General features: G+C 45.4%; 1 protein-coding gene across 4 annotated transcripts in view; it reads left to right on the top strand.

Moving 5' to 3' along the window:
- The first annotated feature begins 11,958 nt into the window (after positions 1–11,958).
- The window catches only part of ZCCHC7 (zinc finger CCHC-type containing 7), a 222,629-nt gene continuing 221,795 nt past the window's right edge, over positions 11,959–12,792 (top strand). Inside the window, exon 1 of one of the 4 annotated variants that reach the window (XM_058672248.1) lies at positions 11,959–12,171. The gene's annotated coding sequence lies outside the window, so the exon portion shown is untranslated. Of the gene's footprint in view, positions 12,176–12,404; positions 12,487–12,792 lie in introns of those variants that run through there. The other 3 variants (XM_058672246.1, XM_004581188.4, XM_058672247.1) reach the window with 3 other exon arrangements.

Raw genomic sequence — 12,792 nt, 5'->3', positions numbered from 1 at the left:
GAGATTCCATGGTTATGTATCAGAAAAGTATAACATTGTTAAGATGGAAATATCAAAATGTGATCTGCAGATCAAATGCAGTACCAATTCAAATTCCAATGTTATTATTTTGTCAATATGCAAGGTTGATGTTCAAATCCCTGTGGAATTGTATGGGATCCCAAGTAGCCCAAACAGTAATGATAAAAAAAACCTGGAGGACTTCCACTTTCTGATTTTAAAGTTCACTACAACACTAGAGTTAGCCAGAAAGCGTGGAATTGTCAAAGATGGACATATCAGCTAACAGAACAGAATTGCAAGCTCAGAAATAAGCCCAAACATCTATGGCTAATTAATTGCATTTATGATACCAAAATTATTCAATGGAGAAAAACAATAATCTCTTCAAAAATATGGTGTTGGGGCCCGGCGGAGTGGCCTAGCGGCTAAAGTACTCGCCTTGAACGCACCGGGATCCCATATGGGTGCCGGTTCTAATCCCGGCAGCTCCACTTCCCATCCAGCTCCCTGCTTGTGGCCTGGGAAAGCAGTTGAGGACGACCCAATGCACTGGGACACTGCACCCGCGTGGGAGACCCGGAAGAGGTTCCAGGTTCCCAGCTTTGGATCGGCACACATCGGCCCGTTGCGGCTCACTTGGGGAGTGAATCATTGGATGGAAGATCTTCCTCTCTGTCTCTCCTCCTCTGTGTATATCTGGCTGTAATAAAATGAATAAAAAAAAAATTTGGTGTTGGGACAACTGAAAAATTACATGCATAAGAACAAAGTTGGACCCCTATCCCACTTCATTTATAAAAATTAACTCAAGGGCTACGCACTATAGTGCAGCAAGTTAAACTACCCCCAGTGATACTGGCATCCTCCATGGGCACCAGTTCAAGTCGTGGTTGCTCCACATTTCTTTTTTAAAGAATTATTTTTTTATTGCAAAGTCAGATACACAGAGAACAGGAGATACAGAGGAAGATCTTCTACTACTCAAGGAACCTCCACATCCGGAGCTGAGGCAATCCGAAACCAGGAACCCAGAGCCTGTTCCCGGTCTCCCACACAGTTTCAGGGTCCCAGAGCCTTGGGTTGTCCTCAACTGCTTTCCCACTCCACAAGCAGAAAGCTGATGGGAAGCAGGGCCACCAGGATAAGAACAGGCGCCGATATGGGATCCTGGCATGCGCAAGGCGAGGACTAGGCTACCATGCAGGACCCTGCTCCACTTTCAGTTGAGTTTCCTGCTAATGTTCCTGTGACAGCACTGGAAGATAGTCCGAGTGTGTGTTGCCTCTGCTATGTACAGAAATCTAGAATAGAGTTCTGGACTTCTGGTTTCAGCGTGTCATAGCCCTGACCATTGCCACCATCTGCAGAGTGAACCAGTGGAGGGAAGATCTCTCTCTCTCTGCTTTCTAAATAAATAAATATACATTCATAAAAAAGATAAATTGGGCTTCCTCAAAATCAAAACTTTTGCAAGTCAAAGGCTATTATCAAGGTAGTGAAAAAGCAACCTCCAAAAAGGGAAAAACATGCAAACTATGTATCTTTCAAGGGTTTAATATCTACCATATATAGTCAAAACTCAACAAGAAAAATATCAGCTGCTTAGAATATTAGATGGGTAGTAGAATCAAATACATTCACAGAAGATAAAAATGGTCTACGGGCATATGAAAAATGGCCCATATTCTGGTCCTTCAGGAAATGTAAATCGAAACCATAGTGAAATGACCACTTCATTCTAAGTATGGCATTCAAATCCCTACAGTTGGGTCCTTCCTTTTGTCTGTAGACCCTCCTGAGCCCCAGCTACCCTTCACTGTTTTTCAAGTTGTGCTGATCTTTTGTCTTTCTGGAACTGCTCTGGGATCTTTGCACCTGCCTTTTGTTAAGAATCCTTTACTCTTTGTATTTCTTTTTTAAAGATTTATTTACTTTTTATTGGAAAGTCAGATTTACAGAGCGGAAGAGAGACAGAGAGGAAGATCTTCTGTCCTATGATTCATTCCCCAAGTGAGTGCAATGGTCGGTGCTGCAACGATTGGAGCCAGGAGCCAGGAGGCAGGAGCCAGGAGCCAGAAGCCAGAAGCCAGGAACTCAGATCCTCTTCCAGGTCTCCCATGCGGGTGCAGGGTCCTAAGGCTCTGGGCTGTCCTAGATTGCTTTCCCAGGCCACAAGCAGGGAGCTGGATGGGAAGTGGAGCTGCCAGGACATGAACTGGTGCCAACATGGGATCCCGGCATGTGCAAGTCAAGGACTTTAGCCACTTGGCTATCGCATCAGACCCTTCCCTTTGTATTTCTTTTAATTTATTCCTGTTTATTCTTGGAGTTCATGTCATCTCTTTTCAGAAGCCTTTCTTGATGTTCCTGAGTAGGTCAGTAGCCGTATGGTAACTCTCACAGGCCCTTCTATTTATAGCATGTACCAGTGTTGTAATCTCCGTTTTGCCTTGGTTGTAGATGTGACTAACATCTACCACTAGACTATGACTACTTAAAAGCAGGGATTGGCTTTGCCGTTCTCATCACTTTATGTGCTTGACACCGAGTAGACATTCCATAAATATTTATGTGAATTAATTAAACAATTAAGGTTATTATGAATCTTTAAATTTTATCAATCTCATAAAACTGTCTTAATTTGCATTTTTCTTCTAATGGGGGGCTGACTGTATCATGTTAATTGGCCTATTATAGCTCTATGTATGACTATGCTTAAATCCTTGGTTATTTTTCTAGGTAGGATGATTTTCTAATTTATTTCTGAGAGTTCTTTTCTATATGGGTAATATCTTTTGGTGTATGTAAGGAAACATTTTCTGTTTGCAACTTTTCCCTCCAAAATTTGTTTACAGTATCCCCAATCAATTAGTATCTTTATTTTTTTCTGGAGCTGGCACAATAACAATGCAGATTAATTCCCCCCTGCAGTGTCAGTATCCCATGTGGGCACTGTTTGTGTCCTGGCTGCTCCACTTCCCATCTAGCTCCCTCTTTATGGCCTGAGAAGGCTGCAGAGGACGGCCAAGTCCTTGGCACCCTGTATCCAAACGGGGGACCCAGAGGAACTTCCAGGCTCTTGGCTTTGAGCTGGTCCAGCTCTGGCTGTTGTGGCAATTTGGAGAGTGTACCCATGCATGGAAGATCTCTCTGTCTCTTCTTCTATCTGTAATTTTGCCTTTCAAATAACAATAAAGTATCTTTTCTAATGCACTTAAATTTCCTTTATTTATAATCTATTTTGTGAATGGTATTAGGTAGAATCTAGCTTCATATTCCTACTTATTTCAACACATTTTGCTTAACACTTCATTTTTTCCCAAGGATTGGAAATACTATCTTTATCTGATCATTAATTCCAAAAGCTTGATCTGTTGGCTTATTTCTTTTTTTAAAGATTTATTTATGTTTATTATAAAGTCAGGTATATACAGAGAGGAGGAGAGACAGAGAGGAAGATCTTCTGTCCAATGATTCACTCCCCAAGTGACCACAACGGCTGGTACTGCGCTGATCCGAAGCCAGGAGCTCTTCCGGGTCTCCCACGCAAGTGCAGGATCCCAAGGCTTTCAGCTCCTCGACTGTCTTTCCCAAGCCACAAGCAGGGATCTGGATGGGAAGCGGGTCTGGCGAGATTAGAACTGGCACCCATATGGGATCCCCACATGTTCAAGGCGAGGACTTTAGCTGCTAGGCCACGGTGCCAGGCCCTGTTGGTTTATTTCTGCTCCTGTGAGATCCTTTCAGTCCTGCACATCTGTGGGCACACCCGAGTGCAGTGTTCCCTGTGGCCTCTGTTAATTTTTACTCACATCAACAGATACTATTTACTCTCTACCACTGCCTTCCCACAGCTTCCCTGGATCCACATCAAACAACTCAATCCTGTTCTAATCAGTTAAAGTTTGCCCAGATGGTCTTTAAAAAAAAAATATATATATATATATATGTATATATAAATATATATATATATATATATATATATATATATATATATATAAAGGAGATATCAATTTTAATTATTTGAAAGTCAGAGCGAGCGAGCGAGCGAGCTTGCTACAGAGGTATTTCCCATGTGTTGCTTGAGTCCCTTAGTAATTGCTATAGCCAAAGCTGGACTAGGGAAAGGTCAGGAGTCAGTGCCTCAATCTGTGTCTCTCACGTGGACGGCAGACCCAGCACTTGAACTGTCATCTAAGGGCGTTTCTTAGCAGGAAGCTAAAGCAGAAGTGGAGCTAAGACTTGAACCCCATGCACTCTGATATGGGATGCAGGCATCCCAAATGGTGTCTTAACTGCTGTGCCAAAGGCCCGCCTTACTCAGATGGTCTTTGAAGACAAGCAACTGGAGCCTTTGGAAATTCTACTGTCCTCTAAGTAGCCTTGAGCTTTCTTTGTGTAATATTCAGTTAGAGAGTTAGACTTCTTTCTCTGCCAAGGAATCTAAGGCTGACAAGATTGTATGGCACAGCTACAAACACAGATACAAGACAAAATAAGAGTAAACTTTATGAGCACCAGCACAGTAGAGAGCAAAGGAAGCCATTCCCAGGAGAGAGAGGCACTGAAGACTTTGAAGAACATGCGCTGTAGCTCCAGGACTGCAACACCTGCAGGAGCAAGCTAAGAACAGAAATGCTGAAGACTGTACAGAGAGTGTGAGGTTCCAGTTAGGGGCAAACAGGGGGACAGAATCTTGTTCAACACATGGGTCTGATAGAAGAAATACAATGTCAGTGCATGCTGGCATCAGTCATAATAGATTATCTGATTCAGAAAAGAGTCAGAGAGGGCTTGGCGGCGTGGCCTAGCGGCTTAAGTCCTCCCCTTGAACGCACAGGGATCCCATATGGGCGCCGGTTCTAATCTTGGCAGCTCCACTTCACATCTAGCTCCCTGCTTGTGGTCTGGGAAAGTAGTCGAGGATGGCCCAAAGCCTTGGGATCCTGCACCCGCATGGGAGACCTGGAAGAGGACCTGGCTTCAGATTGTCACAGCACCGACCGTTGTGGTCACTTGGGGAGTGACTCATCGGACAGAAGCTCTTCCTCTCTGTCTCTCCTCCTCTCTGTATATCTGACTTTGTAATGAAAATAAAAATAAATCTAAAAAAAGAGAATAGAGTCAGAGGAAAAAGGTATGGACAGAATCAGTATAGAGAATCTTTAAACAAACAAACAAAACATATTTACTTGAAACGCAGAATGACAGGCTGAAGCCAGGATCCAGAAACTCCTCCCAGGTCTCCCATGTGAATGGCAGGAATTCAAGGACTTCAGCCATCACCCACTGCTTTCCTAGTGCACTGGCACAGAGCTTGATCAGAAGTGGAGTAGTGGGCCCTGCAGCGTGGTCTAGTGGCTAAAGTCCTCCCCTTGAACGCGCTGGGATCCCATATGGGCGCCGGTTCTAATCCCGGCAGCTCCACTTCCCAACCAGCTCCCTGCTTGTGGCCTGGGAAAGCAGTGGCTTGGGAAAGCAGTTGAGGATCTTCCTCTGTCTCTCCTCCTCTCTGTATATCCGCCTTTCCAATAAAAATAAATCTTAAAAAAAAAAAAAAAGAAGTGGAGTAGCCAGGACTCACACCTGCATTGCAACGTGGGATGCTAATGTCCAAGTAGTACCTTGTCATACGTGCTACAACACCTGCCCCTAGACAGTCCTTCCTATGCCTGAAACTATTACTGTAGTAATAGCCTATTATAATTTATTGTTTCTTTTTTAAAGATTTATTTTATTTTTATTATAAAGTCAGAAAACTTTTTATTACAAAGTCAGAAAGCTTGTTTTCACTAAGTTATTAAGAAAAAATAAATAAAAACACTTGGTTTCACTATGTTATTAGGAAACAATAAATACCGATAGTTGAACAAAAAGTCCAGGACTTATTACATACATTCTATTGTATATAATGATGTTTAAGTCAACTATAATAAACTATGTGCGGTTCATTGGATAGTTTGATCTTAATTATTCTCAGTTATTTTTTGCTATTGTTATTCCAAAGTCTTGAGTAAAAGAACTCATGCCAGTGTCACAAAGATATGTCAGGACTGAAAATTGGGGGCAGCTGAAGAAAGCTGCCGTCATACAGGAGACCTGTGGAAGGTCTATTGCTGTGCGAATGTGTGTGTCTCTTCCTAATGCAATCTGTGCCTCCAGGGGTCTTGGACACTTAATATTCTTTTGGATATTGACAACATGGCTTAAAACTCATTCAACTGATTCATTCAGTGGATTCTTAATAATAATCCCAATAGTTTTTATTCATTAATGTTCATTATACAGTCACTTAGCCCTAACCCTTGAGAAATACAATCCCACCTAGCAATAACAGCAAAAGTGCGATGGGGGAGTTTGTTGGGATAGTGGGTTAGGCTGCCTCTTGGGACAGTAGTATCCTATTTTATGCCGATTTAAGTTTTTTCCCCTCCACTTCCAACCCAGGTTCATGCTAATGTGCACCTTAGGAGGCAGCAGGTAACTGTCCAAATAGTTGAGTCCCTGCAACTTACATCAGAGACCCAGGTGGAGTTTCAGGCTCCTGAGTTCAGCCTAGCCCAGCCCTGGCTGTTGTAGGCATTTTAGGAGAAAATCAGCGGACGAAAGATCTCTCTTTCTGTTTCTCTCCCTTTCCCTATGTCCCTCTGAATGTCAAATATATTCAAGATAGTTCAAGTGCTTTCTGGGGCTCGGTACCCAAGCAGAAGACCCAGAGGAAGCTTCTGGAGCCTGGCTTCACACTGGCCCAGCTCTAGTCATTGCGGGGAGTATGTTTATCTCTCTCCTCTCTCTGTAAATCTGCTTTCAAATAAAAATAAATGCTTTTTTTCTAAAAAATAAATCTTTAAAAAATTATAACAGTAAATGGTAATGGATCCTTGGAATTCCAGCACTTTATCTCTAGATTTTGTGTAATGAGATTATCATCACTTATTTAATTGATAGTATATACGTTTTTTATATTTTATGATCTTATAAGGGAATGCAGTCTCCAAGAAAAATTAAAAGCCATCTGTATTGGAGTCCAAATTTTTGAGGATGGTTTCATAGTCCGGTTGAAAATTGCATGCTCTCTGCATCACCTTTCAATTTGAAGAACTGCAAAATCATGAATAATAAACAAGGATGTTAAACTTTTTAGCAAATCCAGATGGGTACCCACATCACTGAGAATTCCTGAGAATCACCTTGTTTGCTGCTCCGGACTTAGGAGCATGCACTTAATGTCACTCACCAATGACCGTGTATTGGCTCTAAGTGACAATCATCTCCATAATCAAGCAGTGTCTACATTGTTGACTGTGGCGATTGTATGAACATTGAATCTGTGTTTCTGGCAAACAGAAAACATCTTAGTCTTACAGGGCAACATTCAATCATTTTACTTTCTGACGTTCAATTTCTGCCTCATCCTTCAGACTTTGGAGCAACAGAAAGAACATCAGATTGTGAACAAGAGGCCAGTGTTGGCATTAACTTTTCCTAGGACCTTGCATATTCCTTCCTTATTCTGAGTCTTGGTTTTCCCTTTTGCAAAACAAACAAAAGCCCACAGGAGTGGGATCCTTGCAGACTGGATTATAGGGCATTCTTCTTCAGAGGATAAACGGGAGAAAAGACATTGCCAAAGAAACAACAGAGCAACCATAACGGTTCAAGTTAATTTTCTTTAGGGTTTGAAGCTTGGTAGAAGATAGGCACCGGGTTTTCTTTTCCAACATTGGGTGGCAGAGAAATGTGTCCACGTTGGGTGGGGTTGTTCATTATTCTCACTCTCCCTGACTACTTCCTCTCATTTCCTGCTCTTCTCAGGGCGCTCAGAGCCACACTAGACGCTTGACTTGTCAGTTTCCTTTGCTCATCTCGTTCCTTTGCCAGAAGACCCCCCCTTGCATTCCTTATCTGGCAAACTTTCCTTGTTTCTTTTTATTTGTGCTTCTAATTTTTTTACTTTGACAGAATTAACAGAAAAATGGCTAATTTCATGCAATGAATTTTCCTATATTTTCACTCAGATTCCCCCAAAATGCTTTTACCTCTCCCCTTCTCTCCCACTGATTTTTTTTTTCCTGAGGCACTCGAGAATAACTTTCAGACAGGATGCTTTGCCCCTACCCCCAGTATTTCATGTATATATTCTAAAATGAAGATATTCTGACTTTGTAATAAAAATGAATAAATCTTTTTTAAAAAAGCAGCTTTTGGACTAGAAAAAGGCATGAACTTTGGATTCAGACACGATTTGGGATTGGGGGGTCAGTATTGTGGTACAGTGGGTTACACTGCTGGCTTTAATGCTAACATCCCACATGAGTGTCAGTTGCAGTTGGAGCTTTAATTTTTTTTAAGATTTATTTATTTTTATTGGAAAGGTAGATTTACAGAGAGATGGAGATACACTAAGAGAGAAAGATCTTCCATACACTGGTTCACTCCCCATGTGGTCACAACAGCTGGAGCTGAGCTGATCCAAAACCAGGAGCTCCCTTCCAGGTCTCCCATGCAGGTTCAAGGTCCCAAGGCTTTGGGATCATCCTCTACTGCCTTACCAGTTTGGAAGCAGGGAGCTGGACAGGAAGTAGAGCAGCTGGGACATGAACTGGAGGCCATATGGGATCCTGGCAGATGCAAGGCAAGGATTTAACCAGCAGGCTATTGCACTGGGCCCACTTTACTTCTGATCTAGGTATCCTTAATGGACCTGGAAAAACAGCAGAAGATAGCATGAAGGCTGGCTCCCTGCCACACATGAGGGAGATCTAGATGGATTTTTAGGATCCTGGCTTTGGCCTGGCTTAGCCCTGGCATTGCACTCAGCTGGGGAGTAAACCAGCAGAGACCGGAGATCTTTTTCTCCCTCTCTTTCTCCCTTTCTCTTTGTTAATTCTCCTTTTCAAATAAACAAAATAATAAAAGACTTGGGTTTGAATTCCAGCATTACCACTGTGCAATTTAAGTTTTGTCACTTGACTCTTCCAGATCTCAATTTTCAAACTAGTGAAATGGACTATGATCTCTCTTATATTCATTTGGAGTCTGGGTGAGTGACAATGTATCCCAAGTGGTTAGCACGAACCTGTTACATGGTAGTAACTGAAAAGCAACTGTAAAGAGGTCAAAATGTTTAGCTGGTTCTTAAAGGTTCTGGGAGTCACACATAAACTGGCAAAAAAAGAAGGGAGGTATTGCTTCCCCTGGCAATGGAAAGGATACAGATCACTGGCACCGCTCACCAAGACACTGCTGCAGGCTAACCTCCACTTTGCCTGCCTTCTGCAGCTGGACCCTACTTGGCCTGGCCCCTGCTCCCAGGTTGGCTGTTCCCAGCTGATGTAAGGCCAGCACTACCCTGGGGAAAATAGGTGTCTCCTTGCTCAAAACCATGGTGTCTTCAGAACGCTCTCCATAAGAAAAGTTTTGAGACACTTATCCATGCTGCCACCCACCCATGACTTGAAGCACCAGGAGCCAGTCTGAAGTGGGAAGATGAAGAGTGCCACGTGTGTAGAAGGGGAGAGGCTGACTGATCCCAGACCTGGAGCTTCTGCTAGAGGATTCAGAACAAGTCTTCACTCTGACTTCAGTTTCTCATTGCAACAGGAGACTAGATTTCATGATTTCTTAAGGGCTCCTAGCATGAGTCACAGGTATGTGTAGACATACAACTCTGTCAGAAATCTGTGTCCTTGGGTCTTCTCTAGCTTTTTTTTTTTTAATGCATATTAATACCATGGAGCACCACAATGTATTCAAATTCTTGAGACATGGCATGCGTTTCTCATTGAACTGACTGCTGGTAGACCCAAAGTTTTCTGAACCTACACTTCTATTGTTTTGCTGTCTCCCAAGTGTGTGAAAATACAAAGATGAAATATCAAAGCTGATGAGTATAGGAAGGTTGCCGTCCAGCCGGAAGTAACAGCAGGACACACAAATATAACTGCCTCAATGGAGCTTTGTCCACAGTGTAAGGATTGTGGGGAATGCAATGCCTGCTCTGTTTGGCAGAACTGGAAGATTTCCCTAAGGTCTAGGACTTCAGTATGGGTACCTTGGAACAGGGTGGTGGACAGGGAGAGGTGGAAAGGCAACGTCTGGCCTACATGCCATTTAAAGCCTGCAAAATCATTTGCTCTGGCATTTCCAAGGCAGCCACAGGTAGGACTCAGGTTAATTTTTGATAATTTTGTATGGTCCCTGAAGGATGTTATAAATAAATGGTTCTTGGCAGAAAATAGGTTCCCTACCCCCGTATGAGAAGTCCTCCCCAGGTGGTGGATGTATACACTGTACAGGCAGTTTGTGGGAGATCAGAGTGTGTTTGGTGTCTGCTCAGGACCGGCGAACACACAGGCCGACTCCCAGCACACAAGAGCCTTATATGCCATTTGAAGGACGTAAACCAAAGGCGGTGACTGACACATTTTGATCATGGAAAAGTAGTAAATCCTCCTTGAAGATGTGTAATAGTGGGAGGATGAAGCATGCTAATCAGGATTAATTTCTAAGTTTGTGACTTCAGGAAGTTATCTAACCTGTCTGGATCTGTCTCCTTTTTCTGTGAAATGGGAATTGAAAAGATGAACCTCAAAGGGCTTTAGAAATTTAAGAGAGAGGCCTGGTGTGATAGCGTACTGGCTAAATCCTTGCCTTGCATCTGCGGAGATCCCATTTGGGCACCGGTTCATGTCCTGGCTGATCCACTTCCCATCCAGCTCCCTGCTTGCAGCCTGGGACAGCAGTTGAGGATGGTCCATGGTCTTGGGATCCTGCACCCGCGTGGGAGACCAGGAAGAAGGCTCCTGGCTCCATTGTGGTCACTTGGGGAGTGAGCCAGCAGATGGCAGATCTTTCTCTGTATCTCCTTCTCTTTGTAAATCTGCCTTTCCAATAAAAAAAATTTAACAACAACAAAAATATATATATATATAAAATACACTTACAAGAGTAAGCCACAGCCTCCGCTTAGTTTTTTTTTTACACAATATACGTTATCTAAACCCAGAAATACTTGTGAGCCATGTCTAAGTTTTCTTATTGCAAAATAGGTTCCCCCAGTTTTTCCTTTTTACTGTCTTGTACTTCTCCTTAGATCTTGCCATACTGTAATTAAATTTTCTAAGAATTTTTCTATTCGGCCTCTTCAGACTATAACCTAACTGCTTGCGTTCTGTTTCCTCAGCTAGACTCTTACTAAGTATGATACTACAGCCCTTAAAGATTTACTATTTAGGGGCAGGCGATGTGGCGTCATGCATAAAGTTGCCACCTTCATACCGGTGACTATGTAAGTTCCAGTCTCAGCTCCTGCAAGCATTAAAATAAGGCGTGAGGAGCGGAACCCAAGCCGGAGGCTTCAAAAAGGCCAGCCCTGATTCAATCCTCAGGGTACAGCTAGCTCATCAAGGGTCACACAGTGTTAAATTTTGCTGCCTACCAGTCTAGGAGGCAGAGGCGCCCCAGTGCCAAACAGCTACTTTTTCCTTAACTTCCAGAGCTGCTACGGAGCGGCGTGCGGCGACCAGTGCACGGGAGAAGCAGAGAGACCTTCTCGCCGGAGTCCCCTCTCGCTGCACGGGAGAAGCACAGAGGCGGTATCCTCCCCAGAGTGCCCTGCCCGCAAGGCCTTCTCCACGCCGGAGTCCCCTACCCGATACGCACACCCCTCGGCTCCTACAGACACACTCGCCACGTGGGCTCCGAGAGGGCGTCCCCGAGCGTGACGCAGGTGGGGGCGGAACCCGCCCCAAAGCCCGCCTGTGGCATCATGGGAGTTGTAGTTTTCTGTAGCGCACAGTGGGCGCCAGCTCCTGCTTTTGCTGTCAGTCGTTTGCTTCTGTTTTGTGCTAGTCATTCCGTTTGCCCTATATCTTGGCTCTTTAAAAAGAGGCCTGAAGAGGAGGGAACTAGGCGAGGAAAGCTGATTAAAAGGCGATGGGAGAGGAAGAGAAAAGGTTAACAACTGCTGCGCCTGCGCACTCTCAGGGCTCTGGGTGGGCGGGGACGGAAAGACGACTCTTGAGAGCCTGTTTTCCCCGGAAGTGCCTCCCCTCCTTCCGAGTCCGCGCGGCCTCTGCCGCCCTACCTCATTCGTGCTCGCCCCTCCCCGTCCGTCTCCGCGTCGTGGTTCCTGGTTGGTGCTTCCTGGTCGCAGCGCGGCAGTGAGTATGTGTGTGTGTGTGACGGACCTCGAGCTGCCCGCCGCCGGGGACCCCCGCTTCCCCGCCGCCGCCCGGGCTCCGCCTCAGCCGCTGGGCTGAGGAACCGGCGCGTGCCCCTCGCCGGCCGCCGCGTCCTCTTCACGGCCCCGCGCGGCTGAGGTGTCTGCGGCTGCCCCGTCCCTCCCAGGCCCGAGGCCGCGGCGTCGGAGAGGCTGGGAGGGGAGGGTGGGGGGTGGGTCGGGGCGCCCCGGATCCCGGCGACGGCGGCGTCTCTGCCTCTTCGACCTGTGCCCCTCAGACTTCGCGGAGAAGCCGCTCGGTCCGGTGGCTCCTCGGCGGCGGGTCCTGGGAAGAACGGACATTCCCGGGCCAAGTCCGGCCTCTGCTGTCGGAAGCTGCGGCTTGGGGACCCGGAAAAAAAAAAGTTTCGGGAACTGTGCCGCGTTCCTCGTGGTTCTGTCTGCCAGGACTACCCGGCTCCCGGCAGCCTGGACTCCCAGCTTTGAGCTGCAGCCGCCGGCGTCAGTGGGGAACCTGTGGCTGGGAGTCCGCGGCCCTGGGGACTGGGGCTCCGGGTGGAGGTGGGGGTCCCGGGCACCGCGAAGCGTGACTCGCTGGGGACTCT

This window comes from Ochotona princeps, chromosome 14 (assembly GCF_030435755.1).
Source record: "Ochotona princeps isolate mOchPri1 chromosome 14, mOchPri1.hap1, whole genome shotgun sequence".
Classification (NCBI taxonomy): domain Eukaryota; kingdom Metazoa; phylum Chordata; class Mammalia; order Lagomorpha; family Ochotonidae; genus Ochotona; species Ochotona princeps.
This window is presented reverse-complemented; position numbering and strand designations above follow the sequence as displayed.